General features: G+C 38.0%; 1 long non-coding RNA gene across 1 annotated transcript; it reads left to right on the plus strand.

Annotated features, from left to right (window-relative positions):
* Positions 1-266: 266 nt before the first annotated feature.
* On the plus strand, positions 267-19,653 carry LOC147575022 (uncharacterized). Its single transcript, XR_015243342.1, has 3 exons — positions 267-356; positions 18,837-18,936; positions 19,072-19,653. It is a non-coding gene; the product is annotated as an uncharacterized LOC147575022 (long non-coding RNA).
* The last annotated feature ends 614 nt before the right edge of the window (positions 19,654-20,267 follow it).

A 20,267-nucleotide genomic window follows, 5' to 3' on the forward strand; every position in this document is an offset into this window, starting at 1 on the left:
CATAAATGGAAACTAACCTCTCTTATTCCTTACTTCATTTTCAGTCCTTAAAATAGAAGCAGAGCAGAGGAGTGGAAAGTGAAAAGAAAGAAAGAAAGAAAGAAAGAAAGAAAGAAAGAAAGAAAGAAAGAAAGAAAAGAAAGAAACAATAAGCAGGAGCTAGCATATTTAAAATAAGTATACAGAGATATTCTAAAAGAATTCTAAAACATAAAGATTTCTGTGAGGTCAAAGAAGCAGAATGCTGATAGTTATAAGAGAGCTCTATAGAGCTAAAGTCCAAGAGGGATGAAAAAAATAGCAGTTCACCATGATTCAGTTCACCAGACTCTTATGGAACCCTTACTGGATAAAAGGTGTGATATGATATTAGGAATTAGGGGTATAGAAATGTCTAATGCAAATTCCTTTATACTCAGTGACAATATTGGTGAGGTTAATAATAGGCTTACCTGCTAACCAGTATTGATCATGTCCCATATTCTGGGCCCTCTTCTAAGGACTCCACATATATTTTCCCATTGGCTTTTTTTTCTCACAACACTATGAAGTAAGTTCTATTCGTCTTCAATTAAAAAAAAAAAAAGGAAATTGAAATTCAAGGCAACAGTGACTCAGAGCCAGTGGGCAAAATACTTGTAGACAGCGACCGATGTAAAAGACAGTGTTAGTGAAGTATTTGCTAAATCCCTCTGTAGGATTGAAAGAATAGGAATGATTTATCAGGACATGTCAGGGAAGGCCTCATAGATGAAGCAGGCAGCATTTGGTCTGGGCCTGCTGGGATGAGAAAGGTACTGCTACCTGGAGACTGGGGTAATGGAAGGCCATGAGTACATTACAGAGATGTCAAAACGCAGTTGAGTGCTTAACTGCTGGAGCTATAGAATCTGCTAGTGCTCAAAGTTGGGATCCCATCGTGATATGTACCAGTTCTATGACCCTATAAGCAAGGTCTTAGCCCCAGTTCCCCATCGGGCTGTAGTAAGAATTAAGTAAACCTTGCATGTGAAGCCCAGTACCTGGTGCATGGGAATCACTGATTTTTTTTTTCCAGCTGTTACTCCTTCCAATTTGGGAACAGTAAGTATAGTAAGCATATCACCAAAGAAGTCTGGTGTGATAGAAGTCTGTAAAAAGTAATCTAAGTTCATTGTAAGTGGTGAATGCAAAAAGCTTGGACTCTGTTTCAGATTCACATAAAGGGGAATGAGTGCACAGGGGAGGAGATCCTAGGAAGCTGTGGTTTTAAGATGAACTCAAAAGGGCACCTCAAAGTGTTAAATCTTATTTTTTATCATTATTATTAAGTAAAGTTCATGGCTAAATAAAACAAAACCTCATTAAGAGTCAAAAAAGCTCCCTGACAGAGGTCTTCTGTAGAAGGTCTCAAAGTAATGGTGATATTTTTAGAAAGAGCACCCTCCAATTTATTTTTGGAAATATCACTCAAGCAACAATGGGGAGAATGGATGAAGGGAGGTGAAACTTGGGTCAGGGGGTCATTTTGAATGTTTTTGGAATCAAGCAAGTAGTGAACCCCTGAACAAGGAGTTGCAGACAATTTTAGAAGACGAGGGCGAATGGACAAGCACTGGGTCAAAAAGAAAAAAAAAAAAAAATATATATATATATATATATATATATATATATATATATATATATATATATGGCAGAACCAAAACTGAAAATTAGAAAAATAAAATTCAGACACTGGTTTTGATAAAAATTAATTCAGAATTTCCAAAAGTTATGAAGTTATCCAAAACAACCCTTAGGGCAACTGGATTTACTCCAGAAGACCTGCACATCATTCAGGGCCTAAAGTTGGTGACATTGGTGGCAAGTCTGAGAATGTTAAGACCTCCTATCCCAGGGTGCTGTTGGTGACTTTGCTGCAATATATCTCATACAGCTAAGAAGACAGACAAATAGGCATTAGAATGTCAGAGTCAAGTATCAGAGACTGGCATTCAGGAAAGGTGATGGGGGGTAACCAATTAAGACTTCCTGCATAGTACATCATATTCTTTTATATCACAGCAGAAAAGTCTATCTCTGAAGCTTCATAATCCTGCGTTTTCCATGGAAGCATTTACGGAAACAATTCTTCCCAACAGACCGCGCTGAGTACCACTGTGCAAATGATTGTACTGTAGGCCATGTGGGTTATTTCAAGAACAAAGTCCCGGCCTCTTACCTACATGGTTTCTAGCCCTGAATTGTCCAATATGATAACTACTAGACACGTCCAACTCCAAACTGAGATGTGCTATAAATGTAAAAGTCACTCCAGAATTCACAGATGTACAATGAAAAAAACAAAGGAAGTATCTTATTAATGTTTTTATTTGCAGTGCATTGAAATAATAGTGTATTGGATATATTGAGTTAAAATATACTGTTAAAATTGATTTATCCTATTTCTTGTTTACTTTTCTAATGTGGCTACTTGAAAAACATTGCACCTGGCTTTCATTTGTGGCTCATATATTTCTATTGGATGGTGCTGCTCTAGACTCTGGCCAATTAGACTTCCCGCTGCCCCCTAGTGTAATTGGCATTTCAATGGCTTCATGTCTCACCCCATGCTCATTTGTCAAAACCTACCTATTCCTGAAACCCATGTGAAAGGACGTTGCTTCAATTTATTATTTTCTGAAGTCTCTAACTACATATGATATTCTTGAACTTCTCTCTTGAACTTCTAGAGGAATTTATTTGTCCTTATAATGTATTTATCATAGCTCTTTATGTTTTTGTTCTAATTTATTTTACCAGAATATAAATTCTTTGAAGGCAATCATGTATATAACACATTTTTATGACCCACAGAGACTAGCACAGTGCTTAAGTTTTCTTTCTTCTGAATTTAAGTCATTCAAGAACCCTATAATCTATTATGGAGTCGTGATGCTTCCTGGATCCCAGAAATTCTGATACATAAAGGGAAGAAACTTATCCCCTTGTTTCTGCTTTTGTGATAGGATAGCTACTAATGTAGACTGTCAGCAGCTTTGTACGGCATGGGGCGGGGTCGGGGGGGGGGAAGGATGGGAAAAAAAGAGTTCCTAGGAATAGGGAAGCTTAGACTTGGAACAGAGAGACTTGGAACTTCTCTAAAAGAAAAGCTAATAAAATGTGTATCCATGTACAAAACATGAGAGACAGAGACAGATGGACAAAGGTCAAAAAATGCTGATTTGTTGTTTTTGCTAGGGAATAGCACACAGTCCAATTGGTCATATTTCAGATGTACTACTCAAAGTAGGCTAACTCCTGTAACATGTAACCTTCAACTTTCAATGGCTTGATGAAATAAAAGCCTAACATTATTTTTCCTGTACAGTACAATCCAATGTGGAGAATCAGAAGTTGAAGGGATGCTTGCTCTACATAGTCATTCAAGGTCCTAGACTCCCTTCATTTTGTGTCTTCTCCCTCTGTTAGGTCACAGGAGAACTTGCCATCCAGCTAGTGCAAGAGGAAAAAGAGAGATTGGGAAGTTTATTAATGGGTCAGTTCTGGAAGTGTCATGTGTCACTTTTATTTACATCTTATTGAACCAAACCTAGTCATGTGGCCACCCCACTTTAAAGGAAGGGTAGGAAATGCAGCCTAGATGTGGGTTAAAGAGGAGATCAAGTGTGTTGGTCAATACTGGAGTCTCCAGCACAATAGAGCACATGTAGGATAGGGCTTTGATCATTTGTTCTTTCATTCATTCCTTTAAGACAGGATTTCTCAACCGTTGACATTCTTGGGCTGGACAACCCTTTGCTATACAGGGTTATTCTCTGCCTTGTAGGAAATTAACCAGCATCTTGGCCTCTACCTTAATGTGCCAGCACCACTGCCTCCCACCCCAGTCACGTCAATAAAAAATGTCTTCAAATATTTCCATTTGCCCTGGGGGTAGTGCTGGAGGGGATCACCCCTGGTTTGATGTCATATTCCTTTATTCAGTATTTTCTGAATGTCATGAAATATCTCCTATTTGTTAGGGTGGTAGAATTACAGAATTCTTTATTTGATGACATCAGGAGGTTTTTGGTTGTTGTTGTTGTTTTTTTTTCCTTCCTGATCCTTTATACACAGCTGTCCCTCAAGCATCACAGCAAGGAGAAACCAACTGTAGACAACAGGTCTAATCTCAATTTTCTGCCCATTTATTTGCCTGCATGTAATATTTATCTCCACTTTCATCTCTCTGGATCTCCTGTCTCATATTCAATCACTGGCCTCTAGATTATCTTCTATTTTTAAATCCCTTTAGTCATCTCATCCTGGAATATTGAGTTCACCTTCTCACAACTCTTAAATCTACATGCTTAGTCCAAGATAATCTTTCTCCTATTCTCTAACAGAGAATAGGAATCGTACAGGAACTAAAAGCATCATACGTACACCAAGTACGTAAAAAAAAAAAAAAAAAAAAAAAAAAAATGGCACTCATGTTGTCATTTCCACAACCTGTGCCCTTGGTAGACATTGCTAATCAGCCTTGATACTCTTCCCCCCTGAGCCTGGAGTCCGCCACTGAATCAAGGAAGTATTTGAAACAGTCACTATTGATTGAACAGGGTTGTAACAAGAGATTAAAATGATTCGGTCTCTGAGTTCTGGTCCCACTCCTTCATTTCAGAGAAAAGGAAACTGAGAACCAGATTATGAAATGGATTGCTCAGGCCACATAGAATTTTGACATTTTGGCCTTTTGTTTCTTCTCTCGTTCCTGTGGTAAGAATTAACAACGAGGCTTGCCCAAGTCCTGTGGAAATGAAGCCTTGAAAAAGGTTGCTAAAAGCAGGACAGTTGCTTAAGAGTGTGTTAGGATGAACTTGAGCTCAGGCAGATTCTTTTTTCTCTGCTTTTTTGAACAACAAAGTACACTCTAGTATATTGAGCAGAGATTGGAGGGGTATAATTACCCCCACCACGCTGGTTTTTTAAGAGATCAAAGAAAAAGGAAGATTCTGAATACTAACTAAATGCCTGAATTTAAAATTCAAGAAAAATGCCACATGAAAATAGGGTTAACTGCAGGAGAATTCGCCAAGGGTGAATGTGATATGTATATTTGAATGATAGGATTTGAGATTCAATGTTAGGCAGAGTCTTTTTAGGGAAAAAAAAAGCATCAGTGTCTGGTGGGAAATCAGAGGCTGTTTATGCTTTATCATTTGTATACAATAAAGTACATTGGGAAGAAAAATTGACCCTGGTTCATTTTCTCATCTGGGTTTTATTTCTCTACTTTCAGCTTTCCTGGCCAAGGCTCATACCATCCATGTTTATGTGAAATGGGCCAGTGCACCCATCTTGCCTTTCGATAATTATAGGTCTCCCCAGGAAAATGGCTTTACAGAGGGATTTTATATAGGTTTTAAAGATTTTATTATGAAGGATTCAGCTCTTCCACAATTATTAGTTTTAAAAGGTGCTTTGTAGCCGCTGCTGGTAGAACAGATATTGATCCCTTTACAATGGGAAGCCTAACTCTCACATACCCACGTGAGTGCTGTACTTTGGCATCTTTTAAACTGATATAAGAATGCAGTGAAGCAAAATGATCATTTTCCTTGTTGGAAGGCCTTATATCCCCACTAATGATGACAGAATAAACTTAGACCCGTGGGCAATAGTAACCACAAATTTCACTTTGGTTTTAGCAGTTACACTGGAGGCTGTAATGAACTTCACACAGTTGCATGGCGTTTGCTCAAGAGGCAATTGCTAAACTTGTTAAATAGACAACATTCTAAGTATCTTTTCACTCAGTCATCTCCTCTCCATCATCTCTGCCTTAGCTACCACCTCCTTTGGTGACTCAGCTTCCCAGTGGTTATCTCTTTGGCTTGTTTGCTTCCCTGTTGTAATTATTTAGTGCCAGGATCTCCCTTGCTATAGGAGTGAATCCAAACTGTACCATATGTATTCCAAACCCCTGGCACTCTGGTTCATATATACTTTGTGTCTTAACTTTCTCTCACATGAACCTCATGAACCAGGCTAACAAATTAACAAACATAGCATATCTCATTTGGCAGAATAAAACAATTTATGGTGTGTATTTCAATGCAGCTATATGGTCCAAAAAATGGCATGGAAGTTTTAGAGCCAGCCTGATTATATCTATATCAATCTACATCTATATTTTTAATTTTTTTGTTTCTTCACTTGGTGAATGGCCTTGAGAAAATCATTTAACTTATCAGAATCATATGTCCTAAAATGAGCATAACGGTGAAGAGAAACAGATGTAAGGGGCCAGACGCAGTGGCTGGCGTATCACTGCTATGCCATTAAAAAAGGGAACTATATTTCCTGGACAGTGCTGGAGCCCAGGCAAAGGTAGGGGGGATGCCACAGGGCTGGAAGAGTATTGGCAGAAGGTAGGAGCTTAGGCTGGAGGTGATGGAGACCACTGAAGATTTTTGAACACCAGAGCAACATGGTCAGAGAAATACACGGTCAGGTGGCTCTGAAAGACAGGATAGGGAAGGGACAAGATGGAGATTTGGAGACCAGTTAGAGGCTGTTATAATAATCCAGGTAAGAGTTAACAAGGGGACTGAGGTGTTTATCATGGAAATAAAAGAAAAGTCCAGATGTGAGAAAGACTGCAGCTGTTCTAAGGGAATGAACATTTAGTCAATTATTACTATGTGGGGAACACTGTACTTTTTGTTAATTATTGCTGTGTTCTGGCTTGTAAGCCCAGTAATTATTTTGATGTTTAGACAAGAAAAGTTTCTCTCATCCAAAGCAAATTTTGTTAGCAAATATGGTCAGGTGACTTTTCTATGGCCACCCTACAGTCGATGTTGGAACCAAGATTAGAATGTAGATTGGTTCAAAAAATAGAACTACCCTATGATCCAGCAATCAAACTACTGAGTATTTAACTCAACAAATACAAAAACACCAATTCAAAGGGATATATACACCCCTACATTTATTGCAGCATTATTTCCAATAGCCAAACTATTACTCAGCCATAAAAAAGTATGAAATCTTAACCATTTGCAATGACATGGAAAGAGCTAGAAAGTATAATGCTGAGTGAAGTAAATAATTCAGAGAAAGACAAATGCCATACGATTTCATTTATATGTGGAATTTAAGAAACAAAACAAATGAGCAAAGGAAAAATAAAAGAGAGAGAGATACAGACCAAGAAACAGACTCCTTAACTATAGAGAACAAACTGATGATCCCATCACCAGAGGGGAGGTGGGTGTGGGAATGAGTGAAATAGGGGATGAGGATTAAAGAGGGCACTTGTAATGATGAAAAAATAAAATAAAATAAAATAAAATAAAATAAAATAAAATAAAATAAAATAAAATAATAAAATAATTGAAAAAATATAGGTTGACCTGGATCCAAAGTTTATGTACTTTCCATGTGTGTGTTCTATCATGCTGCCTTCTGGAAAGGCATGTGCTAGGGTACTTTGCTTTGCTAGGGAAGGTGTGATGAGAGCATAAAGTTCATGGAGGAAAGTGATGAGAGATGAAGCCATACATATAGACAAGGATTAGGTCCCAGGAAGCCTAGTGTGCCAGATGGTGGAGTCAGACCCTGTGGGTAATGTGGAATGCTTAAAGAGTTTGTGAAGTTAAGAAACAAGAACATGGGAAAGAATGGAGGCAGGGAGGTAGGTTAGGGATTCTTACAAAAATTCAGGCAAGAAAACTAAGGAAGCTTGAACTCAGTCAAGGCGGTGGGAGTGGAAGTGTATTTATTGATATAGAAGATATTGGCTATGTATTGCCAATGAGTAAAAACAAGTTTCTAAATAATGTGAATCCCACTTTGCATTCCAAAGATAAATAGATATGCCTGTATTTTTATATGGATCTTGCTCGCTCTCTCTCTCCCTCTGTGTGTGTGTGGGCGGGGGGGGGGGGGGGTTGTCTGTCTGTCTGTCTCTGTAATGTCTTCATGGATAATCCTGGAGTGAGAGGGTGACTGGCATTTTTTCCTGCTCTTTTTGATTCTAGTTAATACATTTTAAGTAATTCCTATATCAGGAACTATGCTAAAAGCTTTATGGCCCTTTGCTTATTTAATAACTATAATAGATGAGGTGGATACTAATATGAAATCAAGTTTTATGGAAAGTAAGCAGTTTGCCTAGAACGTAGTTGCTTTGTTGAATGAATGAATACAGACTGTGTGTATTTTAGTGGTAGGGGGAGAACCCCCAAAATACCAGCATGCGTCTGTGGATTGATCTTTTAACCATTACATAATATTTTGTAATTCATCTATCAGTTTATTTGAGCCAAAACACAGCTTGAACAACATGGGTCCACTTACATGTGGATTTTTTCCCAATAAATACATTATAGTACTCTAAATGTATTTTTTCTTCCTTGTGATTTTCTAAGAAACATTTTCTTTTCTCAAGCTTACGCTATTGTTTTTTTTAAGAATTTTTTTAAGGGGTATTTATTTTTCACAGAGAGAGAGAGAGACACTGAGCGCAAGCAGGGGAGGGGCAGAGAGACAGGGAGACACAGAATCTGAAGCAGGCTCTGGGCTCTGAACTGTCAGCATAGAACCCAACGTGGCACTTGAACGCACAGATCGTGAGATCATGACCTCAGTTGGATGCTGAAGTTGGATGCTTAACTGACTGAGCCACCCAGGCGCCCCTTGAGCTTACTTTATTATAAGAATGCAGCATATAATACAGATAACATGTGTGTTAATTGATTATTGATGTTGTTGGTAAATCTTCTGGTCAACAGTAGTCTATTATTAGTAAAGTTTTGGGGGAGTCAAAAGTTATATGTGGATTTTCTACTGTGTGGGGTTTGGAGGCCCTACCCCGTACTGTGCAGGAGTCAACTGTAAAATACATTGTATGTATTTGAAAACTGATTTAATAAGGTATAAAGTAGTTGTTACAGGGCGCCTGGGTGGCTCAGTCGGTTAAGTGTCTGACTTCAACCCAGGTCATGATCTCACGGTGGGTGAATTCTAGTCCCACGTCGGGCTCTGTGCTGTCAGCTAGGAGCCTGGAGCCTGGTTCAGATTCTGTGTTTCCCTCCCTCTCTCTCTTTCTCTCTCTCTCTCTCTCTGCCCCTCCCTTGCTTGGGTTCACTCTCTCTCTCTAAAATAAATATAAATAAACATTAAAAAATTTTTGAAAAATATTTGTTACAAATAATATAGTTATCCAGCTCTCACTCATTCATAGAAAAAATGACCATTTTGTCTATTTTTAAACTTTTATTATAAAATAAATGCATGCATACAGTAAAAATATAAATCATTTAAATAATAAAATAATAAAAAAGAGTCTCCCTGAAAAGTCAGCTTCACATTTACACATCAAAGAATACCACTGTGGATTGCTTATATGTGTGTATGCGTGTATGAATCTTTCCAGAAATGTTGAAAGCACAAGCAAGCATATGTATATATCCTTTATTTAATTTGTTAAAAACAGATGAGGTCATACTATATACACTGTTTGAAACATTGATCTTGTTTTTCTCTAAATGTGGATTAAAGATCCTTCCGTAACTGCACATAAGAAAGTCCTCAATCTTTTTGTAGACTGTAAAAAACAAAACAAATGAAGAAACACAAAGCAGAAACAGACCCATAAACACAGAGAACAAACTGGTGGTTGCCAGAGGGATGGGGAGTGGGGGATGGGCAAAATGGGTAAAGGGGAGTAGGAGATACAGGCTTCCAGTTATGGAATGAAGTCATGGAGATAAAGGTACAGCATAGGGAATATTGTCAATGGTATTGTAATAGCATCATATGGTGACTGATGGTAGCTACACTCCCGGTGAGCACAGCATAACCTACAGACTTGTCCAATCACTGTGTTATACACCTGAAACTAATGCAACACCGTGTATCAGCTGTGCTTCAATTAAAAAAATAAAGTCTCGGTTTTTTAAATGGAATAAAGAGTTGCATGAGTATACCTTACTTAATTTGATTCATCTTTTATGGACATTAGGAAAGTTCTTACATATACATGACCAACAGTATCTAGGGATAAATTATTAGAAATTAAATTGCTGGCTAAAAGAAGCTGTACATATTTAATTTTAATTGAGGTGGCCAAATTGACTCTCTCTCTCTTTCTCTCTATATCTATCTATCTATCTCTATCTATCTCTGTCTATATATCTCTCTCTATATATAGAGATAGATAGAGATAGAGATAGAGATAGAGATATAGGTATAGATATAGATATATCAGAAAATATATATCCACGATTTACATATATCTGCAATATATGTATATACGGAAATATATATGCTGATATATACATATATATGTATATATCAGTGGTACATGATAATGTCTTTTTCCCCTTATACTTACTTGCTAACACATTTGCTCTTTGGCAAAATGATAAATAAAAATGGTGTCTACTTATTATTTTAATTTTTTTCCTTTAATTATGAGAAATTTTGGCCATCTTATATACATGTTCACTGGCTATTTGTGTGTGTCTGTGCATGAGTGACATTTTCTATGAATGACGTTTTTATGTCCTTTCCAGCTTCTCATTGGGCAATAGTTATTTTTTTCTTACAGATTGGTAACGGTTCCTTTTATTTATTTATTTATTTATTTATTTTCAACGTTTATTTATTTTTGGGACAGAGAGAGACAGAGCATGAACGGGGGAGGGGCAGAGAGAGAGGGAGACACAGAATCGGAAACAGGCTCCAGGCTCTGAGCCATCAGCCCAGAGCCTGACGCGGGGCTCGAACTCCCGGACTGCGAGATCGTGACCTGGCTGAAGTCGGACGCTTAACCCACTGCGCCCCCAAGGTTCCTTAAATATTAAGGGGATTAACTATTTTCCCTGTGTTGCATATAAAATTCTCATGACTTATGTTTATATTTTGGCTATGTCTCTAAATGTTACACAAAGTATTTATGTATGTATAGTTAATAGTCTATATGTTGGTAGTTTGTGGTTTTAGGCCAAGTATATTAAGACCGTTAGTTTGTGGTTTTAGGCCAAGTATATTAAGACCGTCCCAACTCAAGACTTTCTTTGATATTTTTCTCGTTATGTTTTCCACTTCATCTTGGATCTTTGCTCCATCTAGAATTTATTTTGGTGTGAAAAAAAGATGGGGTATTTAGCTTCTACTGTGCTACTCACTCTAAATGGCTAGCCTGTTGTCCCAGAAAATCTATTTAATAAGCCATCTTTCCATCACATTTGAAACACTGTAATAATGCATTTGTTCAATGTACATTTGGGCCCATTTGGAAAATTTGTATTATGTTCCATTAATTTGTTAGTATTTTCTTGCTACAATGGCACATAGTTTTTACTACTATTTCCTTGTAATACATTTTAGTATCTGATGGGACTTGGCCCCTCTCATGTTCTCTTGTTCAAAATGGTTCTCGCAATTTCCTCATGCTTATTTTCCAGATGGATTTTGGAATGACATATTCAAGTTCTAAGGTGAAATATTATATTAATATATTTGTTGGGGTTACCATGAATATTTAGATTAATATAATTGACTTTTTAAGCCATTTACACCTTTTTGTACAAGAATAAAGTAGGTCTTTTTATTCACTATTGTATTCTTTTATGGTTATCAGTAGAGTTTTACAGGCTTTTTTTTTTCATACATGCCTTGTACATATCTTATGTTTATTTCTAGGAAATTAATCCTTATTATTACTTTTATAAATGAGATATGTTCATATGTTAAATTTATATTAATATAATATATAAGCATTATTGAATTTTGTATTAACAATTCTAACCAATTATCTTATGATCCTCTTCTAATAATTTAAGTAATTTCTCTGTTTTTAATGATAGAGTCATTTCATTTGATGATAATTTTCTATTTTTCCTTTTATATAATTTTCTTTTCTAAAAAATTTTTTTAATGTTTTTTAATTTATTTTGAGACAGAGAGAGACAGAGCATGAGCAGGGGAGGGGCAGAGAGAGGGAAACACAGAATCTGAAGCAGGCTCCAGGCTCTGAACTGTCAGCACGGAGCCTGAGTGGGGCTTGAACTCACAGACTGTGAGATCATGACTTGAGTTGAAGTCGGATGCCCCAACCAACTGAACCACCCAGGCGCCCCTATAATTTTCTTTTCTAAATGCAATGGCTAATACAACCAGAGCAATATTAAATAATAGATGATATGGTATGTCCCTTCCTTGTTCTTTATTATAATGAAAAAGCTTTCATTATTTCAAAATATTAACATTTTGTTTGACATAGGGTTAAGGGAGTATCTATTTCATACTTTATTAAGTACCAAAAAAAAATCAGGTATAGACAAATCTGATCATTTTTTTGTTTTGGTATTTATTGAGATAACCACATGCTGAGTGTTCCCCTTGATTTAGGAAAATATTGACTACTGTTAATTCATACTTAATCTCGAATAGTTCTTTCCTTCCTAGGTGAAGAAAAAATCTATTTGGTTATAATGTGTTAATGTGTTAATTCATGTGAAGATGGACTCTATTTGCTAGGAGTTTAGGGTTTTAAAATCAGTATTCAGAGGGGTGCCTTAGTGGCTCAGTCGGTTAAGCCGCCAACTTGGGCTCAGGTATGATCTCGTGGTCCGTGAGCTCGAGCCCCACATTGGGTTCTGGCTGACAGCTCAGAGCCTGGAGCCCGCTTTGGATTCTGTGTCTCCCTTCCCCACTCGCGCTCTGTCTCTCTCTGCCTTTCAAAAATGAATAAATGTTAAAAAAAATTTTTTTTTAATCAGTATTCAGAGATGGGATGTGTCTGCATTTTCCTATTTTGTCCTAATTATCTGATTTTGGAATCAATATTGTCTTTTTCCAGTCACTTCCCCCTGCTCAACATACATAAACACACATACACTCTTTAAAGTAGATAGTCAATGGGGGCACCTGGGTAGCATCCAACTTTGGCTCAGGTTGTGATCTCACGGTCCGTGAGTTCAAGCCCCGCGTTGGGCTCTGTGCTGACAGCTCAGAGCCTGGAGCGGGCTTCAGACTCTGTTTCTCCCTCTCTCTCTGTCCCCTCCCCTACTTGTACTCTGACTCTCTCTCTCTCAAAAATAAATAAACATTAAAAAAAATTTTTTTTTAAATAAAGTAGATAATGGATGGTCTAATTTTTCCTGCAAACAACTGTCTTTCATTTTATTTATTCTACTGTGTTTCTGTTTTCAAAATCATTAATTTTGATTTTTACTTATTAATTCCCACCTTTTTCCTTCCTTTTATTTTATGTTGCATTTCCTAACCTTTTTAGTTGGATAATTAATTCATTTATTTTCATGCTTTTTGAATATAGCAATGTGTATGCATCTATGAATAGTTCCTTGAGCATAATTATGACTTTATTACATAAGGCCCTATCTATGGTATTTTCATCACTGCTATTTTTAAAATATTCAGCATTTTTAGCTGTGCTTTTCTCTTTGTTCTAGGGGTCATTCAAAGAGGGTGGGAATCAGTGAGGATTCTGATTTTGTCCCTGTCCTTACAAACCCATTATGACTTTACTGTGATCAGAAAATATGATCTTTTAAACTGTTTAGACCTTCTTTAAAAAAAAAAATTTTTTTAAATGTTTGTTTATTTTTGAGAGAGAGACAGACAAAAAGACTGTGAGTGGGGGAGGGGCAGAGAGGGAGAAGGAGGCACAGAATTAGAAGCAGGCTCCAGGCTCTGAGCTGTCAGCTCAGAGCTCGATGTGGGACTCAGACCCATGAACCATGAGATCATGACCTGAGCTGAAGTCAGATGCTCAGCTGACTGAGCCACCTGGGTGCCTAAACTGTTTAGACCTTCTTATACAAGAAGAAGGAACATCTTTTTATTTACTCTAATCTTCTTTTATGATTATGAGTAAAGTTTTATAGTTTTTTTTTTTTTCATATAGGCCTTGTATCTGTCTTGTTATTTCTAGGAAATTAATCTTTATCATTACTTTTATAACGGATATTTTCTTACTTTAAATTTATATTAACATAACATAATTATAAGTATTACTGAACTTTACTAATAATTCTGACTAATCATCTTATACATTATCTTACTTCTTTTTTTTTTTTTTTTTTTTTTATAGGAAAATCACACTGTTTTCCAACGTTTATTTATTTTTGGGACAGAGGGAGACAGAGCATGAACAGGCGAGGGGCAGAGAGAGAGGGAGACACAGAATCGGAAACAGGCTCCAGGCTCCGAGCCATCAGCCCAGAGCCCGACGCGGGGCTCGAACTCACGGACAGTGAGATCGTGACCTGGCTGAAGTCGGACGCTCAACCGACTGCGCCACCCAGGCGCCCCTACATTATCTTACTTCTAATAATTTAAGCCATTTCTCTGAGGTTTTGTTTTTTCACTTCTCTGAGTTTTTAATGATAAAATGACTTTTCCAATTTCTACCTTTGATCAATTATTGAAGTTTTAATAGTAAAGAAATACAAGACTGAAATACATAAATGTCCAATGGGCACTTGTAAACAATAGGTGTTTACTATCCTCTGATATAGAATTAATATCTGCCTCATGGGTTTAGTTATTTAAGTAATTCTTTATCTCTTTCCTTCTACTTGAAGTGTCTTTCTTAAGCTGAGAGTTCATTTATTTATTTATTTATTTTTTTCAACGTTTATTTATTTTTGGGACAGAGAGAGACAGAGCATGAACGGGGGAGGGGCAGAGAGAGAGGGAGACACAGAATCGGAAACAGGCTCCAGGCTCTGAGCCATCAGCCCAGAGCCCGACGCGGGGCTCGAACTCACGGACCGCGAGATCGTGACCTGGCTGAAGTCGGACGCTTAACCGACTGCGCCACCCAGGCGCCCCATGAGAGTTCATTTAAAAAGCTCTGTCTGGGTGCCTGGATGGCTCAGTCGGTTGAGCTTCCGACTTCGGCTCAGGTTATGATCTCACGGTTTGTGAGTTCAAGCCCCGCATCTGGCTCTGTGCTGACAGCTCAGAGCCTGGAGCCTGCTTCAGAATCTGTGTCTCCCTCTCTCTCTTTCTCTAAACCTCCCCCAGTCATGCCCTGTCTCTGTCTCCTTCAAGAATAAATAAACATTAAAAAAATTGTTTAAGTTCTGTCAATGTTGTTTTTTGTAATTTTGACATTTTCTACATTTTTTCCCTTAATATGGATGCTGTGGTATTAGGGAAGTAACAAGTGATGATTTTAAGATCCCCATTGTTGTATCATTAGTAAACCCCCTTCTTTATCTTATTTCATTCTTTTTTCCCCCTGGTTTTGATTTTATTCTATGCTTGCAACTTAATTCCCGGTATGTTTTTGTTTGAATAGTAGGTCTTCATTCGGTACTGTCATCTTTCAAAGGCACTTGTTCAAACTGCTTCTAACTTCATGTTGTTTTATGAATCAATACAGTGGTCTTCTTGAATAATCCGTGGGTTCAGCCCATTGTAATTATATAGTATGTGTGGGTTTCATTTCAGTTCTGTCATTTTATCTTATGTTAATTTCTTAGTTTTATGCCCATTAGATTTTCTACAATTTGCTTTTGGACATGCCCTTCTTTGATTCATCTTGTGTCTCTCATTTTCCTCTGAGAAGTTGGAAGATTCTTTGGAAAGAGTTTTTAAAACACCCTATTGGTTATATTTATAGTTAGTAATAATATGCCTAAATATGTTTTTCTCCACTTAACAAGTAGAAGTAATATTTTTGGAATCCTCCCACCGTGGTGGAAAATAAGAAAAATTAGCTCCGTGTATGCACACACAGACACACGTCTTTACACCTCCCATGTTTCCACTTCAATTTTTTGTTAGTTTCATGTTCATATATATTTTCATGGCTTAGAGGAGCTACATTTTGCACTGCAACCAAAATTCTCACAATTCTTTAAACTTAGTTCTACATTAAAATAAAGTGAGTGCGTAAGAACTTTGCTTCTATAGTTCTTCCTTTCTATGCATTTTATTTTGCTTCATTTCTTGGTTGACTGGATTGTATAACCATGCCTTTTTTTCAAGAAAGGCTCATGGGTGACATTTCCTCTGAGTTCTACCATGTATAAAAATGGCTTTCGGGTGCGTTTATGCTTGAACACCAATTTGGCATGGTATGAAATTCTTGGGTCACGTTTCCCTTGCCTTGGACCAGAGTAGACATTGCTTGTATGCATTGCTTCGCTGTCTGCCAGCAGTGAATGTTGTCTAGACAGAAACAGAAGCCAGAGTGTTCCTCATTCCCTTCTCTTTAGGGGATCCTGTCTGTGTGCTCAAGTGCCTTCAGGAGGCATTCTTTATCTTTGAAAATTAAGAACCTATATGGCTGTGTCTCACAGCTGATATGCTTTTGCTTGTCTGGCTTTGTTAATCCACTTTCCCAAGACCAGTTGTGCCCTTTCACTTGATACATGTAGGTGTTTCTTTAATTCATTATGTTTTCTGTCACATTACTATAAGCATATCGGTGTGTTTTTTTGGTCTAATTTGTTCTCTTTTTAGGGAACATTCATCATCCATATGTTTTCTCTCCTCTAGAATGTGTCACTACATTTTTCTTTCTGATCACTTTTAGTCCTTATTCTTTTTCATGTTATTTTATATTATTTCTCTAAACCTAAACGCTTCGGTGTTCAGTGAAGTTAACTCTCTCTCTTTTTTACTTCTCATGATAATTTAATTTCTATAATAAAGTTGTAATTATTTGTCTATTATTTTATTTGTTATATCTAATTATTTGTTATATCCTCTTCCCTGAGTTCATTCCTCTCCTTAGTGATTGATGTCTCTGTTTCTGCAAGAAGAAGTCTCTTGTGTTTCCCTGGAATCCCTCTATGATTATGGTGCTCTAGGTGATGATTTAGATCTGTTTATCTTTACTCAGCTAATTGTGCCATGTGAAAGATTACAGAGCTGATCTAGCAGCAGACCTGTGTTTCAAAGAGGTATACAGGAGATGAGTTCAGACGAGACCACGGCAAAGGCCTGGTTGCAGTGCCTTAGGAATAGAGTCAGGGCAGAATTTTCAACCAGCTGATCTTTCAGACTTCTAGTGCAGGAGGATTTTCTGTAGCCTAACTCTGTAATTGCTCATCCAGTCATCATGGGGAAAATCATCTCTCCCTACATCATCCTACATCATCACCTTACCAGCTACCCCCAACACCCCTGCCTAGAGCAAATACTGTGTATTCCATGGGGGATCTGTGAACCATGGCTGAATCTTCTCATTGTGACCCCAGAATAGTTGAAGCTGTGGAAGGATGCCTACCTTTTAGAATAGCTGCTACAAAAAGCTGGCAATACCAAATGCTGGTAAGAATATACAGCAGCAGGAGCTCTCTTTTGTTGCTGCTAAGAATACCGATGGCAAAAGCCACTTTGGAAGACAATTGGCAGTTTCTGACAAACCAAATACAGTCTTACCATGCCATCGAACATTTGCACACCTAGGTTTTTTCTCCAGTGGTTTGAAAACACATGTCCAGTTAAAATCTGCATGTGGGGGCACCTGGGTGGCTCAGTCAGTTAAGCGTCCAACTTCGGCTCAGGTCATGATCTCATGGTTCATGAGTTGGAGCCCTGCGTCAGGCTCTGTGCTGACAACTCAGAGCCTGGAGCCCACTTCAGATTCTGTGTCTCCCTCTCTCTCTGCCCCTCCCCCGCTCATGCTCTATCTCTGTCTCTCAAAAATAAATAAACTGTTAAAAAAAATCTGCATGTGAATGTTTACAGCAGCTATATTACAATCACCAGAAACATTTTAGATGTCCTTCAATAGGTCAATGCGACAAATCAATAGGGGAGTACATAAACAAATTGTGGTATATCAATAAAATGGAATACTTATTTATTTATTAAAGTTTATGTATTTATTGTGAGAGAGATAGAGACACAGAGAGAGTGAGCGGGGCGGGGGGGGGGGCGCAGAGAGAGAGAGAGAGAGAGAGAGAGACAGAGGATCCCAAGCGGACTTCACACGGTAAGTGTGGAGCCTGACATTGGGCTTGAACCCATAAACCATGAGATCATGACCTGAGCCCAAACCAAGAGTTGGACGCTTAACCAACTGAGTCACCCTGGCACTCCAAAATGGAGCATTTAAAAGAAATAAGCTATATGGGAGTGTGTGGGGGGGGGGATGGGTGAAATGGGTGAAGGGGATGAAGAGTACACTGAATATGTTGAGCACTGAATCCTGTATAGAATTGTTGAATCACTATATTGTACACCTGAAACTAATAAAACATGGTATGCTATACTACAATTAATTTTTTAAAAAAGAAATAAGCTACTAAGCCATCAGAGACACAGATAACCCTTAAGTACATACTGCTAAATGAAAAATCCAGTCTCAAAAGGCTACATACTGTATGATTTCAAGTATGTGCCATTCTGGAAAAGGTAAGACTATTGAGTCAACTAGGTGGAGACTGAAAGAGGGAGGGTTGCGTAGGTAAAGCACAGGGGATTTTTAGAAAGATGGGTCTACTCTGTATTATATTGTAATGGTGGATACATGACATTTTGCATTAGTAACACCCACGGAGCTTTATAGCACGAAGAGCAAATCGTAATATATGCAAACTAAAAAAAATCTCAGAGGTTGCGGGATCCCAGCAAGGAATGTACATCATGGCAAGAGAATCTAACTGTATCACAAATGTACGAAACACCCTCAATGTCAGTGGTGGTGGGGAGGGAAATGCCGACCTAAGTCACTTTGAAATAAATAGTGTCTGTAAGACAAAAAGCAAAAAAAAAAAAAAAAAAAAAAAAAACTGCATATCAACACCATACTCTAGTTGATAAAGTTGGTTCCCACGGGTATACAGGTTAACAATTCTGATATTTCCATCTAGTGAGAACAGACTCTGGACATACTGAGGCTCCATTTCAGCTCTGCTTCCAGAAAAGAAGCCACAATATTCTCATACTCCATTTCCTCCTCCTGGGCATACAGTAAGACTTCAGTAGGCTACAGCCATGTGGCTCTATCTGGGAAATAAAAGATGGGCTAAAGGGATGCACAGCACAGCCAGGCCCGGCTCCTAAAATCTTCAGCCACGTCCAGGTCCTCCTTTTCTTCTTCTACAGAGACCTGCAGAGGACACATCTTTAGGATACATACATTACAGGAAGAAGGGAGTCCAGATTTTCAAGTTACCACCTAGAGGGGAGCCTCCGAGGAGAACCACCCGATCCACATTGGAATATCATGTGAGAGATAAATAGAATTGTTACACTGTTATGACGCTGAAATTTGGGGATCATTATAGTCAGTGCAATCTTCCTAAGTGGTCATTCATCAGGGCATCATTGTATCAATATTAAATATCTGAGCTCAGATTTGGGCTTTGGACAGTTAGGGTAGGAGAGACAGAAAATATTACTAACACTTGCTTCACTGGACTCAAGGAGGGACGTGGACTCAAGGACGACTATGCCTTGTTTAAAATGGCACTCTTTGCTTCCAGAAAGGCCCGCTGATGCCTGTATTAAATATAAGCTCACGTGCACCATCTGCGTGGCATGCTTAGAGCTGTGAGGATCATGGAGGGGAAGATGTTACTCATTAGAAATTATATTACTCAGCCATCAAAAAGAATAAAATCTTGCCCTTTGCAGCAACATGGCTGGAGCTAGACGGCATTATGCTAAGTGAAATAAGTCAATCAGAGAAAGACAAATCCCATATGATTTCACTCATATATGGAATTTAAGAAACAAAATAGATGAACATGTGGGAAGGGGGTGGAGAGAAGAGAGGGAAACAAACCATAAGAGACTCTCAACTACAGAGAACAAACCGAGGGTTGATGGAGGAGGGTGGGTGAGGGGATGGGCTAAATGGGTGAGGCGTATTAAGAAGGGCACTTGTGGGGCACCTGGGTGGCTCAGTCAGTTAAGCATCTGACTTCAGCTCAGGTCATGATCTCCGGTTTGTGAGTTCGAGCGCTGCGTCAGGCTCTCTGCTGACAGCTCCGAGCCTGGAGCCTGCTTCACGTTCTGTGTCTCCCTCTCTTTCTGCCCCTCCCCCACCTCATGCTCTGTCTCTGTCTCTCTCTTTCAAAAATAAATAAACATTAAAAATTAAAAATAAAAAAAAGAAGGGCACTTGTGATGAGCACTGGGTGTTGTATGTAAGTGATGAATTACTAAATTCTCTTCCTGAAACCAATATTGCACTGTATGAAAAGTAACTAAAATTTAAATAAAAAATAATTTAAAAAAGAAATATATTAATAAAAAGAAAATTTTCTGAGGTATTACAAACACTTTTTCTCGTTTTT

Source organism: Puma concolor, chromosome D4 (genome assembly GCF_028749965.1).
Source record: "Puma concolor isolate L17-30 chromosome D4, mPumCon1.1.hap2, whole genome shotgun sequence".
NCBI classification, from domain to species: domain Eukaryota; kingdom Metazoa; phylum Chordata; class Mammalia; order Carnivora; family Felidae; genus Puma; species Puma concolor.